At 43.5% G+C, this 20,325-nt stretch overlaps 1 long non-coding RNA gene across 1 annotated transcript; it reads left to right on the forward strand.

Annotated features, from left to right (window-relative positions):
• Window positions 1-1,223: 1,223 nt before the first annotated feature.
• Window positions 1,224-14,252, forward strand: LOC145389734 (uncharacterized). The gene is made up of 3 exons (XR_013895507.1): window positions 1,224-1,271; window positions 8,138-8,186; window positions 13,895-14,252. It is a non-coding gene; the product is annotated as an uncharacterized LOC145389734 (long non-coding RNA).
• The last annotated feature ends 6,073 nt before the right edge of the window (window positions 14,253-20,325 follow it).

Consider the following 20,325-nt stretch of genomic DNA (forward strand, 5'->3'; position numbering starts at 1 on the left):
AGAGAGGGGGGTGTGAGTTGGGAGCAGGGGAGTGAAATGGCGGGGGACAGGGCGACTTGGAGACGATTTGTTTGTGGCCACCCCAAACGGGATTGAGGAATCTGGTAATAGATAGATAGATTTATTATTATTATTATAACCAGTTAAAGTACCTCATCTTACATGGGGGGAAAAGTGCAGGATTTTTTTTTTTCTTTTGGCTGTGACATCTTTTATTTTGCCAAAGGGACCTGTAGTATGGGGCCTTCTGCTGATGTCATATAGTTTATACTTGCTACCACCAGACTGTTTTATTCATATTAGGAGACAGCCCTCTCTGTGAAGAAATTAAGTCTATCTACAACCCCGTTTCCTACTACCTATTTATCTAAACTGCTATCTTTTCATATTCAGTCTTGAGTAGTAACAAAAGAGTAACACAAGAATAATACTAGTCATTAAGACTTATGTAAATAATGCAGAACCATAGGATTGTCATGTTCTGCTGCAGTCCACAATCTTCCTTTCTGGGAATAAGGAAGTACATGAGGGACTATTACCAGGGAATTGAGCCAGACAAATGATGTAAAATGGATTTGTTCATATTTGTTCTCGTGTACTAGTAGCTGTAGTAGTTGCAACCCCAGGCCCATCAGAATATGAATTCAGTGGATGGCAGGCTGAGTTACCCTTCTGTAGTCCACCTTTCTCCTGTTGGGGGATAGGGAAGGCAATCTGCCCCCTTTCATCCTAGTAGTGCCACTCTAGCACCAATACATTAAGAGTTAACTAAGATCTGTATTGAACACCTCCACAGACAAAGAGTTAAATTATCAACAGAGCTGAGATTATCTCCTAAAAAACTGCCACATTTTCAGGGGCAGCCTGTGAAACTTGTGTTGATGTTTCCGTTGTTGCTGTGTTGGTGTTACCACTGCCGACGGGGTTAGTGATGCTGCGATGGGGTTAGTGATGCTGCGATTGATGTCGATGCTGCGATAGGGTTAGTGATCCTGCGATTGATGTCGATGCTGCAGTGGGATTAGTGATGCTGCAATCGATGTCGTTGCTGTGATGGGGTTAGCAATGCAGCAATCGATGTCGATGCTGCGATGGGCGACAATGCTACATTGGGGTTGGTGCTGCAGGCTCCTTGCAACACAGTGGCCTTTAACCTGTGGGGAAATTAACTGGTCAGAAGAGATTACCCTAGGCCATCTGTCTTCAGATCTTATCTACTGCTACTACTACACCTACCACTACAACTACGGCTATTACCGCCCTTCTGAAAAGTGAGTTAGAAAATTTTTGGTTTGTCCACCTTGACTTGGCAAAGATTTGTGTCATTTGCAGGCCAATCCCCAAAGCCCTGAAGCAGAGTAAGACAAGGATGGCAGTACTTTCACTTTGCATCCTTTCTAAATCACTCTTAGCCAAGTTGAGATGTACAGAGTATTACAGTTGCTCCCCTACTTATGAAATTTTAATTGAGAATTCCTCACCCCATCCTTGGGTGGGAAAAGGAGGCAGAGCTGTTGATAATGATAATGCCTAATGATGAGAGCTAATGATAATGCCTAATGATGATAATTAGGATTAGTGGCAGTGCCAGGCTCAGTAGGCTAAGTAGATCTTTCCACCACTAGAGTATACAGTGCCAGTTAACTTAATCTAGGTACTCATATTACTTGCTCATTGACAACAGCGACAATGATGATGATGCTGATGATGATAGGATAGGATGCTGTAGTGCCAGGAATCAATCCCTGGCACTATGAGGCCATGAGCTTTGTAAGAATAATACCACAAGACCTAATAAAATCTCAAGCCTGAAGGGTGGTGGAGTGACTATTGTTGACTGGTTAGTAAGATTGTTGAATGTGTGCTTTGAGAAAGGTATGGTGCCAATTGACTGGGCAAGTGCTTGTGTGGTCCCTTTGTTTAAAGGCAAGGGTGATAAGTATGAATGTACTAGCTTTAGGGGTATAAGTCTGTTGAGTGTTGTAGGTAAGGTGTATGGTAGAGTGTTAATTATGAGAGTTAGAGAGGGTACAGAGGGAGTGATTGGTGATGAGCAGTGTGGCTTTAGGAGAGGGAGGGGATGCATTGATGAGGTATTTGCTGTGAGACAAGTGTGTGAAAAATATTTAGCGAAAGGTAAGGATGTGTTTTGGGCATTTATGGATTTAGAGAAAGCGTATGATAGAATTGATAGGAAGGCTTTGTGGACTGTTTTAAGATTGTATGGACTTGATGGTAGGTTACTAAAAGGGGTGAAAAGTTTTTATGTAAATAGTAGAGCGTGTGTAAGAGTGGGAAATGCTGTGAGTGATTGGTTTCCTGTGAGAGTGGGGCTGCAACAGGGATGTGTGATGTCGCCTTGGTTGTTTAATATTTACATGGATGGTGTTGTAAGGGAGGTGAATGCAAGAGTTTTAGGTGGAGGTCTGAGTCTGGTGAATGTTGATGGTGGAGAGTGGAATCTGAAGCAGCTGCTGTTTGCAGATGATACTGCACTGGTGGCTGATTCAGAGGAGAGATTGAGACAGTTGGTAGAGGAGTTTGGAAGGGTGTGTGAAAGGAGGAAATTGAAAGTAAATGGGAATAAGAGTACAGTGATGAAGTGTACGAGGTTGGTGGATGGTAGGGGGATGAATATAGTTTTGAATGGCGAGTTGCTTGAGGAGGTAGAGTGTTTTAAATATCTAGGGTCACATGTTTCTGTGGATGGAAGAATAGATGCAGAAGTGAAGTTTAGAATAAATGAAGTAGGAAAGGTGCTGGGAGGAATGAAAAAAGTGTTTAGATGTCATTCGCTTAGAATGGATGTAAAGAGAAGGCTGTATGAGGGTGTTGTGGTACCGACTGCATTGTATGGGGCTGAAACATGGAATATGGGTGTAGCAGAGAGGAAAAGTTTGAACGTAATGGAGATGAGGTGTCTGAGGAGTATGTGTGGAGTGACGCGTATGGATCGAGTGCGGAATGATGAAGTGCGAAGGAGAACTGGAGTTGTTCGGGAGATGGCTGGTAGAGTTGAGCAGAGGGTGTTGCGATGGTTTGGGCATATGGAGAGAATGGATAATGAGCGATTGGTGAAAAAAATAACTAGATCTGATGTGAGAGGTGTAAGGCTGAGACGAAGACCACAAATAGGATGGATGGACAGTGTGATCAGGCGCTGGATGCGAGAGGGATGTTTGTTGAGCAAGGAAGAGTGGCTGTGCGTGACAGAAATGGGTGGAGAGAATTTGTGAATGAATAAGTGATGACGCAGCCCTGAGGGGATATTCTCCCCCATTTGGTCTGATCAGCTATTTCAGGTCAGGTGCGGGTAAGGGGATGAGTCTGTTATGATGAGGCAGGGGTAAAGCAACTCTGCTGTCAGGCCCTGCTGCGGATGTCACTGATTGCATTGCGCAGTTGACCCTTGTGCGGTGTGATGCGGTGAGGATCTGTCCGTTCTCCCCTTTGGGGCTAAGATGCAAATGAACGTCTTTGAATGGATGAGTAAATGGGGAGTGTGTCGTCCTGTCTCGGCTACCTCCCTTTCCTTGGGGGAAATAACCTAGGTATATAGATGGATAGATAGATAGTGTATCAGTGCGTGTGTGTATCAGTGCCTGTGTGATTCAGTGCCTGTGTGTATCAGTGCCTGCGTGTATTAGTGTGCATGCATGTGCTGATCAGTGCTTGTATCAGTGTTTGCGTGAATGAATATGTGCGTACTCTTTCAACCTCTTCCATTTTGGACTGAAAGAATCGTTCCATTTCGTCCACTTCCAAATCCCGCATCCTCTCACGTTTATCTCATTCTGTTGCATGCACTCACCTCTGCATCATGTTCTCTGTCTCTGCCTCCTTCTCTCTGTCTCAGTCTCTCTCTCGGTCTTTCTACCCTTCTCCTTACCTGATTTCCTCTCTTCAGTTTTCCCTGTCCTTGTAACTGATCCAATCTCTCTCTCTCTAAATCTTCCTCTGCCTGTGCCTCTGTCTCTCTGTTAGTCTCTGCTTCCGTCTGTCTCTTTCTTTGTCTGTCTCGGCAGTTCCACTTAAGGTGAAGAGTTTTGAGATGTCATAAGTTGAATAAAATCTCCTGGTAGTTGCAATAATTAAATCTAGTAGACATCGTATTGAAGGGGTTCATTATTGTGTGGATACCGACAAGCAATTTTATTCATTTAGGAAGCAACCTTTCCTAATTGAAAGGGTGAGCTTTAGTCTTCATATCCCCCTCATTACTGTTAGGTCATCGGATTGAAGGTTAGATGTCATAAGGTTTTGGGCCATATTATATGTGACTTGAGATTTCCTAACACCTTTTCCATAGCGAATTATTTTGTATATTACACCTTGGTGTCATTCTGAAGGTTACTGATGGAAATTGTCTATATCAAAACAATAAACGCAACATAATAACGAATTCTTAAGGTTTAATACACATAATCCCTTAAAAAAAAAAAAAAAAAAAAAGGGTGCTATGAAACCTATGTCGCTTGGCACTGCGTCGGGAGTGTTTGTAAAGATATTATTGACTGACTTTAGTAAGTGGTTTGTGAGAACTGGTATGTATGTATATGCACTTGAATGTCCACACGTACTTGCTGCTTCTATCCATCTGTCTATCTGTCTATCTATCTATCCATCATGCTATCTATTATGATTTGTAATTATAATATGGAGTCCTGACATATACACGCTACGTCTCCAATCCTGGCTGAAAGAATTAGAGGGTGTTAGTGTGGGTAGCACACACGTCTACATGTGTATTCTATTCACACGTACACACACACATGCTACTCTACATATTCTGTTCACACACATGGTACTCTGTATGTGTATTCTGTTAACATATACAAACACATACGCGCACACACACTACCCTATGTCTGTCCTGGCCTGAGTGTAAGTGTAGTCTATTCATAAACCCACACACATAAACAACTACTCCGTGTGTCCTGGCCTTTGTGTGTATGCATGTGGATATCAGTCAAGTACACACACACACACACACACACACACACACACACACACACACTACTGTCCTGGCCTTTGTGTGTGCATGTGGGCATTACTCAAGTACACACAGCTTCAAGCGCACACGCACACACACACACACATACACACACACACACACACACACACACACATACACACACACAAAACCACGTCCACCTCCTGCGATACTTGACTTTGGAAGGACCGAGCAACAAAAGACTGCAATGCATAAACCACTTTGACAATGCAGTAAATTTAGGCGTTTCGACAGGGACCACGACTTTTACGAGAGAGTGAAATAGGGAGAGAAAGACTGAAGCCAAGACGTAGGTCACAGAATCAGATGGGAGGAGGGGGTTGTGTTTATAACGCTCTCTGAGTCTTATTTTAAGCCAGTCTTGCCTAACTTATCCATATTTGCTCGAACTGAACCTGGCCTAACCTCGAGTGACCTAATTCAACCTAAAATAACCCAAACTAATCTAACTTAACCTCACCTAACCCAGTCTAATTGTATTTAACCTCACTATCTCACGTAACCTCTCCATACCTAAACTAACTAATTCTGACGCAGCCTAACTGCATCTAACCCTGCCTAATCCTACCCAGTCTCACTTAACCATACCATACCCGACCTAACGAAACCCAGTCAAGCCTCAAATGACCAAATCCAACCCAGCCTAACCCAACCCTATAGAACCCAACCCAAAATATATCAAAACCGAGCTATTCTAAAGCAATCTAACCTAATCCGTCTATATCTAGTCGATCTGAACCCAACCCAACCAAAAATTATCTAATCAGACCAAACCCTGCCCAAAGTGACCTAACCTAACTTTCGGTCGCCCATAAAATCGCTTTATAAGAAATTATGCTCTCTGAGAGTCTACGGGTGTAACAGTCCAAGTTTCGGCGGTTCTGTGTACAAGTAGAAGATGGTGTGTGTGTGTCTGTCTATGTGTGTGTGTATGTGTGTGTGTGTGTGTGTGTGTTTACGGTGTGTGAGTTGTGTTCTGTAAAGAAAAATTTATACTCTGTCTGTCTGTTTGTCTCTCTCTCTCTCTCTCTGTCTCTATATATATATATATATATATATATATATATATATATATATATATATATCTTTACTCCAGTTCAGTTTAGAAGTGCATGTGTAAGTCTGTGTCTGACATTTTACCATATATGTCTGTTTGATTCGCAACGGCTTCAATATATCATCTTGCCTGGTCATTACTTATAGCCTCGTATCTGCATCATAAACCGTGATATATTGTTACTGGCGGACCGTGGCAGGAATACGAGAGAAAAAGAGGTGGGATAAGAGAAAAAGAGCAGAGAGTAAAACCAAAAAAAACAGAGTATGAGATAAAGAGAGCAAATGACTGAAACAAAACGCAGAATGGCATGAATGGGGCCAGAAAAAGTGAAAAAAAGAAGAACGATAAAAAGAACACAGGATAACAGTAATATACGGCTTGGATAGGTAGCTCTGAGGTCTGATTAGGACTAAGGAGTGCAAGCATAAGCAGACGAGACTACGTGGTTCAGAGGCTGATGAAGGCTATGAGAAGAACATGCATGATTTGAGAGAGTTGTCATCGTATAATCAGAGAGGACGTGTACGACTCCCAATATGGTGTGTGTCTATCTATCTATCTATTGCCAGACGCCTCAATCCCGTTTGGGGTGGCCACAAACAAATCGCCTCTAAGTCGCCCTGTCCCCCGCCATTTCACTGCCCTGCTCCCAACTCACCCCCCCCCCTCTCTCATATACCTCTCCACCCCATCACTCCATCTCATCCTCGGCCTCCCTCTCCCTCTTCCCCCCTCCACCTCACTCACATACACTCTCTTCGTCAGTCTTTCACACTCCATCCTCTCCACATAGCCAAACCACCTCAGTGTGTTCCTCATAACGCTTCCTATCACATCCACATCAAGACCACAACGCTCCTTTATATCTTCATTCGGCAGCCTCTCTCTCCACGTGACTCCACAGTCTCCTCTTAAATAACTCATTTCCACTGCTCTCACTCTTGACTTGTGTCCTTCCAACAATGTCCAAGCTTCACTTCCGTGTAATCATCAGTAAAAAGCCTTGCACGAGGGTGGTCGGAATCTAAAAACATGCTCTTGACACATCACTAATAAGAGGAGTGTAATAGATAATAAACACCGTTGCACGAGAGACAGGTGGGAGGCTTTGAAAAACATACCATCAACAGATTACCAATAGGAGGTGTGTAATAGACACCCATGTAACAGAGACGAGTAAACACCCTTGCCTGAGAGATGGGGATCTGTAAACACACCAGTGATGTTACCAATTGGGAGAGTGTAATACACAGTAAACATCTTTACTTGAGAGGAGGCGGAAAGCTTTAGACACACTCCAGTGATATATTAACCTCCATATTAAAGAAAGCACTGAGATATCTATTAACGCTTGCCATAAAAGACTGAACCTGAGTCTGTTATCTCGCAGCCACATACGAACAGACATAAAACAAGGCATATCCAACGACTTTCAGTACAGCAACGTCTCTTCAACCTTATTCTTACTTCAGACGATTTTATTCAACTTGGACAACGTATCTGCTAATGAAACTTGGGCAGGATATCTGGTAAACAAGGCTGTATCTACTGCAGTTTTTCTAATTCCAGTATTTTCCACGACGCTCTTATACACTCGTCCACAGAGCGAAATAAACTGAAAACATTTGCTGTATTCCTGAAGAAGCAATCGTATCTATAAAAGGAACTGTTCTTAAGCAGTTCACCTTTAGTCACACGAAACACGAGACATACAAGCATATAAAGCTGCAGTAACACAAAGCACAAACAAAATATATAAAACAGACGAAAAACGGAGCACCAGATACAGAAAACACATGGAACACGAAGCAAACACACACACACACACACACACATGTATACATAAAATATTCACACATTCACTCACACGTGCACCAGGCAAGCATATATATAAAAAAAAATGTTAGTGTACACCATGCATGAGATAACGTGTACGTGCAGAGATATTCGCAAAGTGAAATAACAATTTTTTATGCCTTATTCTGAGAAATTCACATTTATAATATTAGTTTTATGTAGCCATATAATGTGCAGTTATAGTAATCATTCCATTTTCCTTGCAGGGACAGTGTGTACCGTCCTCCTCTGTTTTCACCCATCTCAGGATCTTTGGTGAGTACAATGAATATTGAGAAAACTACTCCATTATATAGCACAGTACCTAGTAAGTAAGTCATTGATTTATAATAAGTTAATTCTGATAAATATGATGAGTATGCCATTAGTTCGTCCATACATACTTAGATATTTGGGTTTATATATCAACATAGGAACTAGATGAGAGTCGTGTTGTCCTGGTTATAACCCATAAAGTACATGTATAAGATATCGTTACAGTACGTCTTAATTCTGATCAGTGTGACAGATATGCCATTAATTCAGACATTATGTTAACCATTTGGAAGCTTCCGGTGTTGCTGTTTGCTGATGATACAGTATTGTTGAGTGAAGATGAATGAGAGTTGCAAGGTTTGGTGAATGAATTTGGGACAGTGTGTAGGAGGAGGAAGCTGAAAGTTAATGTAAACAAGCATAAAGTTATGGTGTTTGAGAGGAATGAAGTCACAGAATGTGCAGTGAGGTTGGATGGTGAGGATATGGAGAATGTGAGTGCATTCAAGTACTTGGGTAGTGTGATGAGTAAGGATGGAACTTTGGGGGATGAAGTGCGTGAAAGGGTACAACAGGGAAGGAAGGTTGTTGGTTCACTGAAAGCAGTGATGAGAAATAGGAAGGTGAGTATGGAAGTTAAGAAGTCACTGCATGATAGTATTGTGATCCCTATCCTGACGTATGGAAGCGAGGCGTGAACCTTGCAAGAGGGGAACAAGTCAAGATTGAGAGCAGTGGAAATGAGTTACTCGAGAGGAGCATGTGGAGTGACATGGAGGGACAGGTTGACGAATGAAGAAGTGGAGGAACGTTATGCGGTGGATGTGGTTGTGGTTGAGAAGATTAGGAGAAATACACTGAGGTGGTTTGGACATGTGGAGAGAATGGAGAATGATAGACTGACTAGGAGGGTGTATGTAGGTGAAGTGGAGGGAGGGAGAGGGAAGGGTAGACCGAGGATGAGGTGGAGGGATGGAGTTGAGAGGTATATGAGGGAGGGGGGGGTGATTTGGGGGGAGGGTAGTCAAATGATGGGTGACGGCGACTTGGAGGCGTTTTGTCTGCGGCCACTCTTTGCGGGATTAGGGCGTCGGGCTATAGATAGATAGATAGATCTATCGGTGGATAAATCAATAATTATATGGTGTCACGGTAGGGTCAGGTTCCATATTACCTCACCCTTACCAGCTTACTTCGGCATTTGTCAGGTTAATATGTATAATACATTCACTGTTATGTCCATCCATCTCTCTCATTCTCCTCATCTCACCCTGTTTACTCCCCTCTCATCATCATCATCATCATCATCATCATCATCATATTTCCCAGTTCTGTATTATATAACCTTTTTTTTTTTTTTTTTTTTTTACATACATAAATGTAAGATGTGTTGTACTTCATGAATATAGGATATGGCTGTATGATAGGCCAGCCAGTTGCAAGTAATGGTGTGTGTGTGTGTGTGTGTAATTCACCGGGTCGGTCAGGATCACTTGATGGATCGTCAGCTTTTACCCTCCCGGAAGGGAGCTGAGAGCTCATGTAGTCCGATCTAAGGGCAAGGCTGTGACCACACACGCACACACCAGTCCCCTTGCTCCAGGGGGACAGTAACCACCCACTTCGTAAGTGAAACTTTTCGCAACGTGTGTGTGTGTGTGTGTGTAAACTTAACCCATTAGCTGTGGTGGCTTCTCTTCAGTTAACATAAAATCGCTTACTGTATGCTGAAGTATATATATTATACATATATATTTATTTTCCGGTCACAGCGTTCATCTAGCACGTCATATACTGTTCAGTTCTGCCGAGTTGCTCTTAGCTGAACGTATCGATGTAACGTTAGCCAAAACAAAATACCGGTCTTTGTAACTAATTCGCATCTTACAGTTTCGATATCTAATCTCATTGTTCGTACATCACGATACTTTAGGCAGACAAGAAAATAATCTACCGAAATAGAAAACGCTAGTTACATGGATAACTGATATATTTTTCGTTCCTGGACTAGGCACATTTTACCCCTCTCCTATTCTGTCCTACTTTAGCCTAAACCAACCCATCCTAACCTACTTTTCTCTGCCCTACACTACCCTACCCCAGCCTACCCTGCCCTAGCGTTCCCTACCCTATCCTACCGCTGAGGTCTCCTGTAGGGATACTCGTTCTTCGGTTTTTGCCAGGCTTAGGGAGGTGGAGTAAATTAAGGTGTTGGACATCCGTTCTGGGGGCGGAGAGACTTACAACATCCCTTTGTCTTGTTGTAAACTTTGGTCTACCCTTTCCCTGTCATGACACTTCTCCGGAGTCGATAATATTCCCCATGCAGTGCTGAGGTACCTGGATGATGAAGCAGTGTCCTTCCTCCTCAGGCTTATAAATAGAATTTGGAGAGATTCGTCCACTCCTGCTTCTTGGCGGGGGGCTGTTGTCCTACCGTTTCACAAGCCAGGTATTGCAGGTCACCATCTTGGTTTGCGTGGTAGGTTGCCTTTACTGATTATGGAATTTTTCCGTATTGGTGCCACCTTGTTTCCCTCATATCCTCAAGAGGAGGGAGTGCCTCAAACTAGTGTCCTTAGTGTCACCGTCTTTGCTAAAGTTCAGGAAGATTTTGTTGGCTCTGTTCCGGAGGGAGTGTCTGCCTCGCCGTATCCTCGCTATCCACATCCGTTTGGGTACAGGGTGAAGGCTGCCATGGGGGATGTGGATGTTCCAACCTTTCTTGTTTGTCCTGTGCGTGTACCAAGGATGGCTCCCTGGCTCCTCTCAGGGGTGCAACCGTGTGTTTACTTTCCTGAGAGAGGGGCCTTTCTTTCCTCACTGGCGGCTCTTTGCTATTTTTTTAGAACAGGCTTCCTCTCACAGTGTCTCGATTCTCGTATGTACTGATGGATTGAAATCCCGTGAGGGGACAGGCTTGGGTGTTATATTTCCCGATTTCATTCGTGGTAGGAGTCTTCCCCCCATCGTATCTACTTTTATCGCAGAACTTAGTGCTATTTTACTCGCAGTTAAATTGATATTTAGCTTCCCTCCTGTTTGTTATACGGTTTTTAGCGACTCTGCCGATCTCCATTTTGTGTTTTCCCGTCCAATCCTCTTTTGTTGTCTACAGTGTTTTAGAATGGCTGTGCTTGCTAGGGACTGCTTTGTGGTTTTGTACCATTGTGGGCAATGAGCATGCTGACGCTCTGGCAAAGGCTGCTGCCTCTCGCCCATCCTCACCTCTCCCCTGCCTCGCTCAGTGATATTCATCTAACCACTCACTGTTTGCTCCCACTGGCAGAGTAGGTGGGATGCGGTGGGGGCCAACAAAATGTGTGATATTTGTGGGTAAACGGGCCCCTTCATTTGCCGAGGTCTGAATGCAGGTGGGAGACGGCTTTATGCTGGCTCCGAATGGGCCATTCCTGGTTCTCTCATTGATTTTTAATGGAGGACTCTCCCCCTACTTTCTGTGTGGAATGCTTCGTCCCCCTGACTCTTCGGCTTTTGCTGATGGTGTCCACTGTTGGGGAATTGCGCCATCGTTACCTCTCTGAGCACCGGGCAGGAGAGGGATTGTAGTCTTCTGTTGGTACTTGGAGAGGATGCTTGTTGTGGTGGAGGGGGAAACCTTTGCTTGGTGTAGGCAGCTGCACTACCGTGTAAAATTTAGTATACAGTGGTTTTAGTGTTCTTAGTGTTTTAGTGTTTTTCTTGTTTTAATTATGAATTGTATTGTGTGTGTGTGTGTGTGTGTGTGTGTGTGTGTGTGTGTGTGTGTGTGTATTTCATCTTTTCGAGTGCTTTTATTCTCGTTGTCGTCCGGCGGCATATGACCCTGGTTGTTGTATCGCCAGATTTTATTGTATATACTTATTCAGTTCAATTTACCCTACCCTACTCTTCTCAACCCTACACTAGCCTACCTCAGCCTACCCTACCCTACCCTGCCATTGCCGACCCAACTCTACCCTACTTTAACCTACCCTCCCCTGTACAGCCCTTTCACCACTACATTACTTTTCCTGTTTTCTTCTCTCTACCTTCGGATGATTCTCTTCACCTCTACAGTAGAGACAAATTTCGAACTGGAAGGGTTAAATACTGTCATCATCAACCCCATCTCTATCAGAGGATCTCTTAAGCTGTATAAATTATGCGGTCAGCTAGGACAATGTAAATAAGTTGTTCTCGGCTTGAAAGATTAAATGATTCTGTCCCGTCATCCTAAGAGGGTTTTCTGAAGCTGTAGGATATCGTCAGAAGCTAGCAAAGAGTAAAAGTGACATCCGCAAACCGAGAGCTCTGCGTCCAGCGCTCCGCGGTTCAAGTCCCAGAGGTGGACAGATGTTTTGACGTGTAGACGTTACCAGGGCGTAGCTTGGTGGCCTACCCTTTAATATTCTGGACTAATGGTGGTCTAGCCTCGTGCACCTGCGCTCCACCACATAAAAAAAAAAATGAAAAGGAAAGCCAAGGGTCATGAATGAACTAAAGGACTGAACTAAGCGGGGAAGAACAAAAATCGTAGAGAAGATCGCCCCAAATTTGATGAGACAGTGTAGTATAACTGAGTGAAATAGGCGTTGGATATGACGGAACTAAACGGCAGTTATACCCACCTCTCTTCTGTACCCTACACTACCCTGATTCAGCCTACCCTACCCTACCCAGCCCTACACTACCCTACCCAGCCCACCACCACCCAGCCCTATCCTACCCTGCCATAACCTATCCTACCCTCCCCAACGCAACCATAACCTACCCATGCTTACCCTCGCCTGCCCTAATCGACCCACCTCTATTCAACCCTGCCATAACCGACCCATCCCTACCCTACCTCGGCATAATCAGCCCAATCTAACCTCACCCTGTCAAAACCGACCCGATCCTACCCCACCCTGCCAAAACCAACCCTGTCCTACTCCACCCTGCCAAACACGACCAACCCTTCCCCATCCTGCCAAAACTGACCCAATCCTACCCCACCCTGCCAAAACCGGCCCAATCCTACGCCGTCCTGCCAAAACTAACCCAACCTTACCCCACCTGGCCATAACCGACCCAACGCTACCCCAACCTGCCACAACCGTCCCATCCCTACCCTACCTTAACCAAACCAGTCTTATCTAACTCATTGTCCACATTAACACTTTTTTCCATTTTCATATTTCTTCCTCCAGACGATTTTCTTCAACTTTGGAGAGAAATATCGTACTGGAGGGGTTAGATACAGTCACCATCAACCCCTTCACTACGAGGGGATCTCCTAAGCTGAATAAAATCGTCCGGTTAGAACAAAGTAACTAAGTCATTCTCTGTCTGAAGGGGTTATTGTGTCTGTCCCATCATCCTGAGAGGGTTTCTTTAAGCTCCAGGAAATCGTCTAAAGGTAGCAAAGTGTAAACATGACGTCAGCACTTGTTCTAGGCGCCACAGATCGATTCCCGGAGGTGAACAAAGGTTTTTATATCATATAGACGTTTTATATTTTATATTTTGCAACTTTCAGAGGCATTTACTCAGCTTTAGGAGTCTTATGGATAGGCTCAATCAAACGTATCGAACCTCCCATGTTAGAAAAAATAGCTTACAGAAATGCGTCCTCGTACTGAAGGGGCGGAATGGACAGCTCGAGTGGCTAAGATATTGAATTATGTATATGACTGGTTTCGTTGTTATTTCTATTATTATTATTATTATTATTATTATTATTTCAGGCAAATGTCCCAGGCTTCTAGACTGGCTGACTAGCGAATATTATTAAGTCTCCCGTGGCTCCGTGCTCCTTCCACTCAAGAGCCTGCACTTCACGCATTCCACGCACAAGATGGCGCCACCGCTGCATTCCTGCGAAGACGAGAGGTCAAGAGGACGACACTTGCTTTTTGTTTGTTTGTTTACTGTAATTGCTTAAAGTTGTGATCCCTCCAACTTGAATGCTCAGTTGTAACTATAGATAACTAGAATACGATGCTAGTCACGAAGAAGGGCTATGAAAAGATACAGAGCTCGTAGTATTGGCTGGATGAATCATTCTTGCGTGATAATCAAAGACGGTGAATAAAACCCACACTTGTAGACGAAGAATATAATTACCAAACAGTTTCGGTGGACACTGCCACCATCTTCAGTGGTCAAGATAGTGAGAGGGAGTGACGTACTGACTATACAAGGGTTCCTTTTTATGCCTGTGTGTGTGTGTGAAAGTGTGGGGTAAAGGTGAGGTGGGGTGGGGTAGACTATAGCGAGCGATTAACCCAAGGGGGATTTTGGGGGGACATTTTACCGGACAGGTCAGGTGTAATTCTTATCTGACCTTACCTGTGTCGTGGCAGGAAGAGACATGTCCTTTCCTGCTACGACACAGGTAAGGTCAGATAGGAATTACACCTGACCTGTCCGGTAATGTCCCCCCCAAAATCCCCCTTGGGTTAATCCCCGCTTACAATCTACCCCACCCCACCTCACCTTTACCCCACCCTTCCACACACACACAGGCATAAAAAGGAACTCTTGTATACTCAGTACGTCACTCCCTCTCACTATCTTGACCACTGAAGATGGTGGCAGTGTCCACCGAAACTGTTTGGTAATTATAGTCTTCGTCTACAAGTGTGGGTTTTATTCACCAGCTCGTAGTATTTTTTTCTTTTAACTAAGATACATGAAATAAGCTGCAAAAATACGAAAATACGAGCTTACTTAATGTAAATGAATTATAGTACGTTCAAGATGGAGGGAAGGCATTTTGTATTTTGTTTGTGATGTTATAGTGTCTCTCAGGATCCTAGGATCCTCTCTCGGCTGAACCAAATTGTCTGGCGTCAGCTGGAAGATGATGCTAGAGTTATGTCGGTCGTGAGGGGGTTAATGGTGACGGCATTGACACTGTCAGGCTCCTATGACTCACTCAGTCGAATAAAATCGTCAGAGTCAGCTGAAATGGGGTACTAGAGTTGTCCCAAGCACCAGAGGGTTAAGATTCTTAACCCTCTGGTGCTAATCTTAACCCTTTGGTGCTTGGGACAACTCTAGTATTCCATTCCAGCTGACAGACGATTTTGTTCGGCTGAGTGAGTCATAGGAGCCTGACAGTTACTACACTGTCACCATTAACCCCCGCATGACCGGCATAACTCTGGTATATCATGTTCCAGTTGACGCCAGACAATTTGGTTCAGCCGAGTGGGTCTGGGGCCTGGTGGGCACTAAATGAAAATATCCAAAAAATATTAAAGGGGGGGCTATATCAATTTTGCCACAGGAGTATACCAAAATTGGACTTTTTAATAAAACCCCCTCCTCTCTCTCCCTGTGTTTTGTATATACCCCCTCTCTGTCTGCCTGTGGTGTGTCTGTCCCACCCTCTGTGTGTGTGTGTGTGTGTGTGTGCTGTGTCTACTGTGTGAAGGTGGCTGTGGCTATGTACGTGTCTTGTGTGTGTAGTAGTGTGTGTGTGTCGATGTGTGAATGTATGTAGTAGTGTGTGTGTGTGTGTCTTGATGTGTGTATGTATGTAGTAGTGTGTGTAAGTGTCTTGGTGTATGTGAGCTGAAGTGTAAGTATGGGGCCTTGTGGTTCTAAGGAAAGCCTGCTACGCAAACTTCCCTCAGCCACATTTTACAGAAACCTCTATCACACCGGGACTTGAACCCGGGTCCTCCTGATCAGCAGGCCAGCACCATACTGACCATGCTACCGCGCCCCCATTAGGGTAGTGGCTAAAACTTTTACTGTATTTTATTTCTTTACATGTTACAAAAAATGGGAAATTGAACAACATGCACAGACTAAACTAAATTGTCAAGTACCTATTAATGTCGCTTTAGGAGGAGATATCTCGAAATTTCCTGAGCTACTTGGAATACCTAAGCCTGCAGTTTAATGCTAATCATGAACAAGTGCTATGGAAAGAATATAGAGCAGTTGCTACTTATATAAAAGGAGAAAGTAAAAACTGCAACTTAGACTGCTATGAACAGCAGGACTTAAACGATTAACCATATATTACATAAACTTAACACACTGAGTGACACAGAAACTAAACATATGATACAAATTCTTTAATGAAACTTATAATGAGAGTACAAATGACAAAATATACACTGCACAGGAAGACAGTACAGTACTCAGTGGTCATACTCTGAGAATGAAAGCCTATCTGTTGTACCGATTTATAAACGGAAGAGATGAATCGCTAAATTTGATCCACAGTAAAAAATAATAATAATGAATACATAAAACAATAAAGACAAACCATAATAGACTACATGTCCACCCTAAACTGACAAAAACCTGGCATCTCTCCACCTTGAATGCTGAGCTGTTTCTAAAGACTAGATTATCATGCAGATCACAATGAAGATCTATGGGGAGGATGCAAAACCATAATACTGTCTTATTCTGCCACTTAGATACAGGAACTAAGCAGCAGAAGGACTAAAATTTGTCAAGGTGAGCCAACTACAATGACACAGATGAAGTCTGAGATTATATAATGTGTAATCATGAACTGATTGCATCATTCAGTAAAGATTACAAAAGGAAAAGCTATCAAATCTGAAAGTGTAAGTACTATACAAGATATGATTAACCTTGTACATCCATATTCTGAGATATGCTTCCTATATCATAGCCTACACACAAATTCATGTCCTCACACATTCAAGGTATAACTGAAGACTGAGTTCTTTTGTGGACATGTTTAAGAGCAGATAATACTGTTACTAATGCACAAGTGCTTCAGTTTACTTATTGTTCTCAATTGCCTTGACTACATTATTTGTTTCACAAGTCATTTCTCACAGCTGCCATTATGATTCCAACTTTCCAAAATGTTCCATTTTGAATAAAGCCTTTGGACCTAGGCATTTTGGATCTGAAAGGTTGTACTGTACACCTACTACTACTGTTCTTCTTAGATGGATACAATAGTTTACATATCTATTATTATTATCATTGTGGTAGGTGGTGGCGACCATCATCCACTCTCTTGATGTAGTGCTGCCTACTCCTTCCTTAGTCTTTATCATTCTTTTTCTGTGCCTGCCCTCCTCTCTTCCTATTTCTCCCATCTTTCCTGTCACTTCTTATTGCTTTTCTTTCCTTTACAGGTGGCTTTACATTGAGTGACAAGCCAAATGGTTTCCTGTAAGCCAGGAAACCATTTACAACGCCGGGTGGTAACCATATAACCAAACCATACGTGCTCCCTACGTGTCAACAAGTGGGTTGGTGGAGGGTTAGTGCCCCTCCCCGTAAAACAAATAACTCAAAGTCAAATGGCCACCCCTTGGGGGATTGTGGCGTCTGGCAATAGATAGATAGATAGATAGATAAAAAATACAGTCTCATCATACTTCTTTCACGGTGTAGGATCCTGTGGCTAGGCTAACCTAGTCCAATACATGTAAGGGTAGATGACCTGTCTACATCCCTTGGTGGTGTTAAAAAAAAAAAAAAAATCCAATTGCTTCTCGGGGACAAAGCCATGCATGGATGTCATTCTGACTGGGCGTTCTAACCCCTAGATGTCCTTTTCCGGCCGCATGCCCTTACTGGCACCAACCTGTGTCATTGTAGGGTATGGGGTATGATGTATAAAGTGCATGTACAGCAGTGAAGAGCAGGTAGTTATAAAAATATTTGGCAGAGTATGCTGGCCTACCCTCTATGTTAGTGACACTGAAAAATGTCAAGGGGGAGCTCCAGCTCTCCCTATCACCAGCTTTTCCACCTTCCTTGAGAGTACAGTACTGCCCTCACAGGCTGGTACCATACTACAGCCTGCTCCCGATAATAATTATAATAATAATACATTATAATAAAGGACATGGTAATTGGAACTTGGAATGTAAGGGGAGCGAATGATGAGGTGAAAGAGAGAGAGAGAGAGATTGTCCGGGTGCTTCAGGGTGCGAAAGAGGATGTATGTGGAATAACTGAAACAAAATGGAGAGGAGAAAGTGTGAGAGAATGGGAGTATGGATGGGGTATATGTGCAGGAGTAGGTGAGAATGAGAGGGCAAAGGAAGGAGTATGTATAGTTGTGAGTAAAAGATGGAAGAGGAGCATAAGACAGTATGGATCAGTTGGGTCAAGGATGATGTGGGTAAAGTTGAAAGTTGGAATACAAATGTGGGCGATTGTGTGTGTGTATGCACCAACGCAAGATCGTGCTAGAAGAGTGAGAGAAGAGTTCTGGACAAATGTAGAAGTGTGCATGGAAAAGTCTGGAAGGAATGACAGAGTGTTTTTGATTGGTGATATGAATGGTAAAGTTGGGAATGTGAAGGTGGATGGTATAGTTGGTGAGCAGGGTGTGCCTGCTGAGATAGATGAGAATGGGAGTGCGTTAGTGGACATTTGTGCTGGGAGGGGGTTGGTGATAGCCAATACCCTCTTCAGGCATAAAATGATCCACAGGTATACATGGCGAGTGATGAGAAGGGTGGGTGGTGAACTGAATGAAAGGAAGGCAATGATTGATTATGTGTGTGTGGATGAAAGGATGCGAAGATGTGTAAAGGATGCAAGAGTGTATAGAGGTTGGGGGAGTGGGACTTTCTGACCACTACTTGATGGTGGCCAGAATTAGGATTCAAGTAAGAAAGAGGAATAGAAGAAGGGAAAGACGAGAGGAAGGAGTAGTTGCAAGGAGAGTGGAAAGGTTACAAGAGGATGAGAAAAAGGAAAAGTATAAGAGAGAAGTGGAGGAACGATTGGGCAAATATGAATTGGAGCAGATGAGAGACGTGGAAGGTGTGTGTAGGATATTTACAGAAGAAATATGTGCAGCATGTGATGTGGTGTGTGGAAGGAAGAGAAGACGGAGGGGGGTGCAAGGAACGGCTTGGTGGACTGAAGAGGTGAGACAGGCTGTGGCACAAAATAAGAAAGCATACAATGAATGGATGAGAAATAGGGGCGTGGAAGAAGTTGAGAGGCGGAAGAGAGAGTTATATGTAGAAAGAAAGAGAGAGGTGAAAAGATTAGTAAGAAAGTAAGAAGAGAGTGGATGAGGAATTTAGAAGGAATTTGAGTGTAAAGTGGAGGGATTGTAAGAAAATGTTCTGGAAAGAGGTGAAAAAGAGTAAGACAGGGTGGAAGTGAAGTTAGCAGGAGTGAAAGATAAAAATGGTAGATTATTAGTGGAGAAGGGAGAAAAAGTGAGCAGATGGAGAGAACACTTTAAGGAATTGTTGAACATAGAGGATGGAAGTAATGTGAGTATAAGTGGCTGGGGAACGGCTGGGAGAAGGAGGGAGGTGAGAAGACAGGAAGAAATCAGTAGGGTAGAAGTTGTGGAAGCAATGAAGAAAGTTAAATCGGGCAAAGCCCCAGGAATTGGATGGAGTGTGTGGTGAAATGCTGAAGCATGGGGGAGAGATAGTAGTAGAATGGATGTGGAAGATGTGCAGATTGGCCTGGGAGGAAGGTAGAGTCCCGGAGGATTGGAAGTCAGGTTTAATGATTCCCTTGTACAAAGGAAAAGGGGAAAAAGAAGTGTGTGGTAATCATAGGGGCATATGTCTTCTTAGTATAATAGGAAAAGTGTATGGTAGGATACTTATTGACAGAGTTAGAGAAAGAACAGAGAAATTAGTTGGAGAAGAACAGGGAGGCTTTAGGAAGGGAAGAGGTTGTGTAGATCAGATATTCATTCTTAGATCTTGAGTGGAAAAGTTTCTAGAGAAGGGAAAGAAGTTGTATGCGGCTTTCATGGATTTGGAGAAAGCATATGACAGGGTGGATAGACAAGGATTGTGGAAAGTGTTAAGAATATATGGAGTAGATGGGAAGTTGTTGAATGCTGTGAAGAGCATGTACGATGGTGCAAAGGCTGCAGTGCGTGTGGACGGTGAACTAAGTGAATTTTTCTCTTTGAAAGTTGGTTTGAAACAGGGATGTGTCATGTCTCCATGGTTGTTCAATCTGTACATGGATGGGGTAATAAAAGAGGTACAAGGTAGGGTAGTGGATGTTGGAGTGGCCCTGGTGAGAGAGGATAGTGTTTGGAAACTCCCTGTACTGTTGTTTGCAGATGATACCGTGTTGTTGAGTGAACACGAAGGGGAGCTACAAGGCTTGGTGGACGAGTTTGGGAGAGTGTGCAAGAAACGGAATCTAAAGGTGAATGTAGGGAAGA

Source organism: Coenobita brevimanus, unplaced genomic scaffold, assembly GCF_032717465.1.
Source record: "Coenobita brevimanus isolate Jiangsu-jjx unplaced genomic scaffold, ASM3271746v2 jjx.HiC_scaffold_199, whole genome shotgun sequence".
Lineage (NCBI taxonomy): Eukaryota > Metazoa > Arthropoda > Malacostraca > Decapoda > Coenobitidae > Coenobita > Coenobita brevimanus.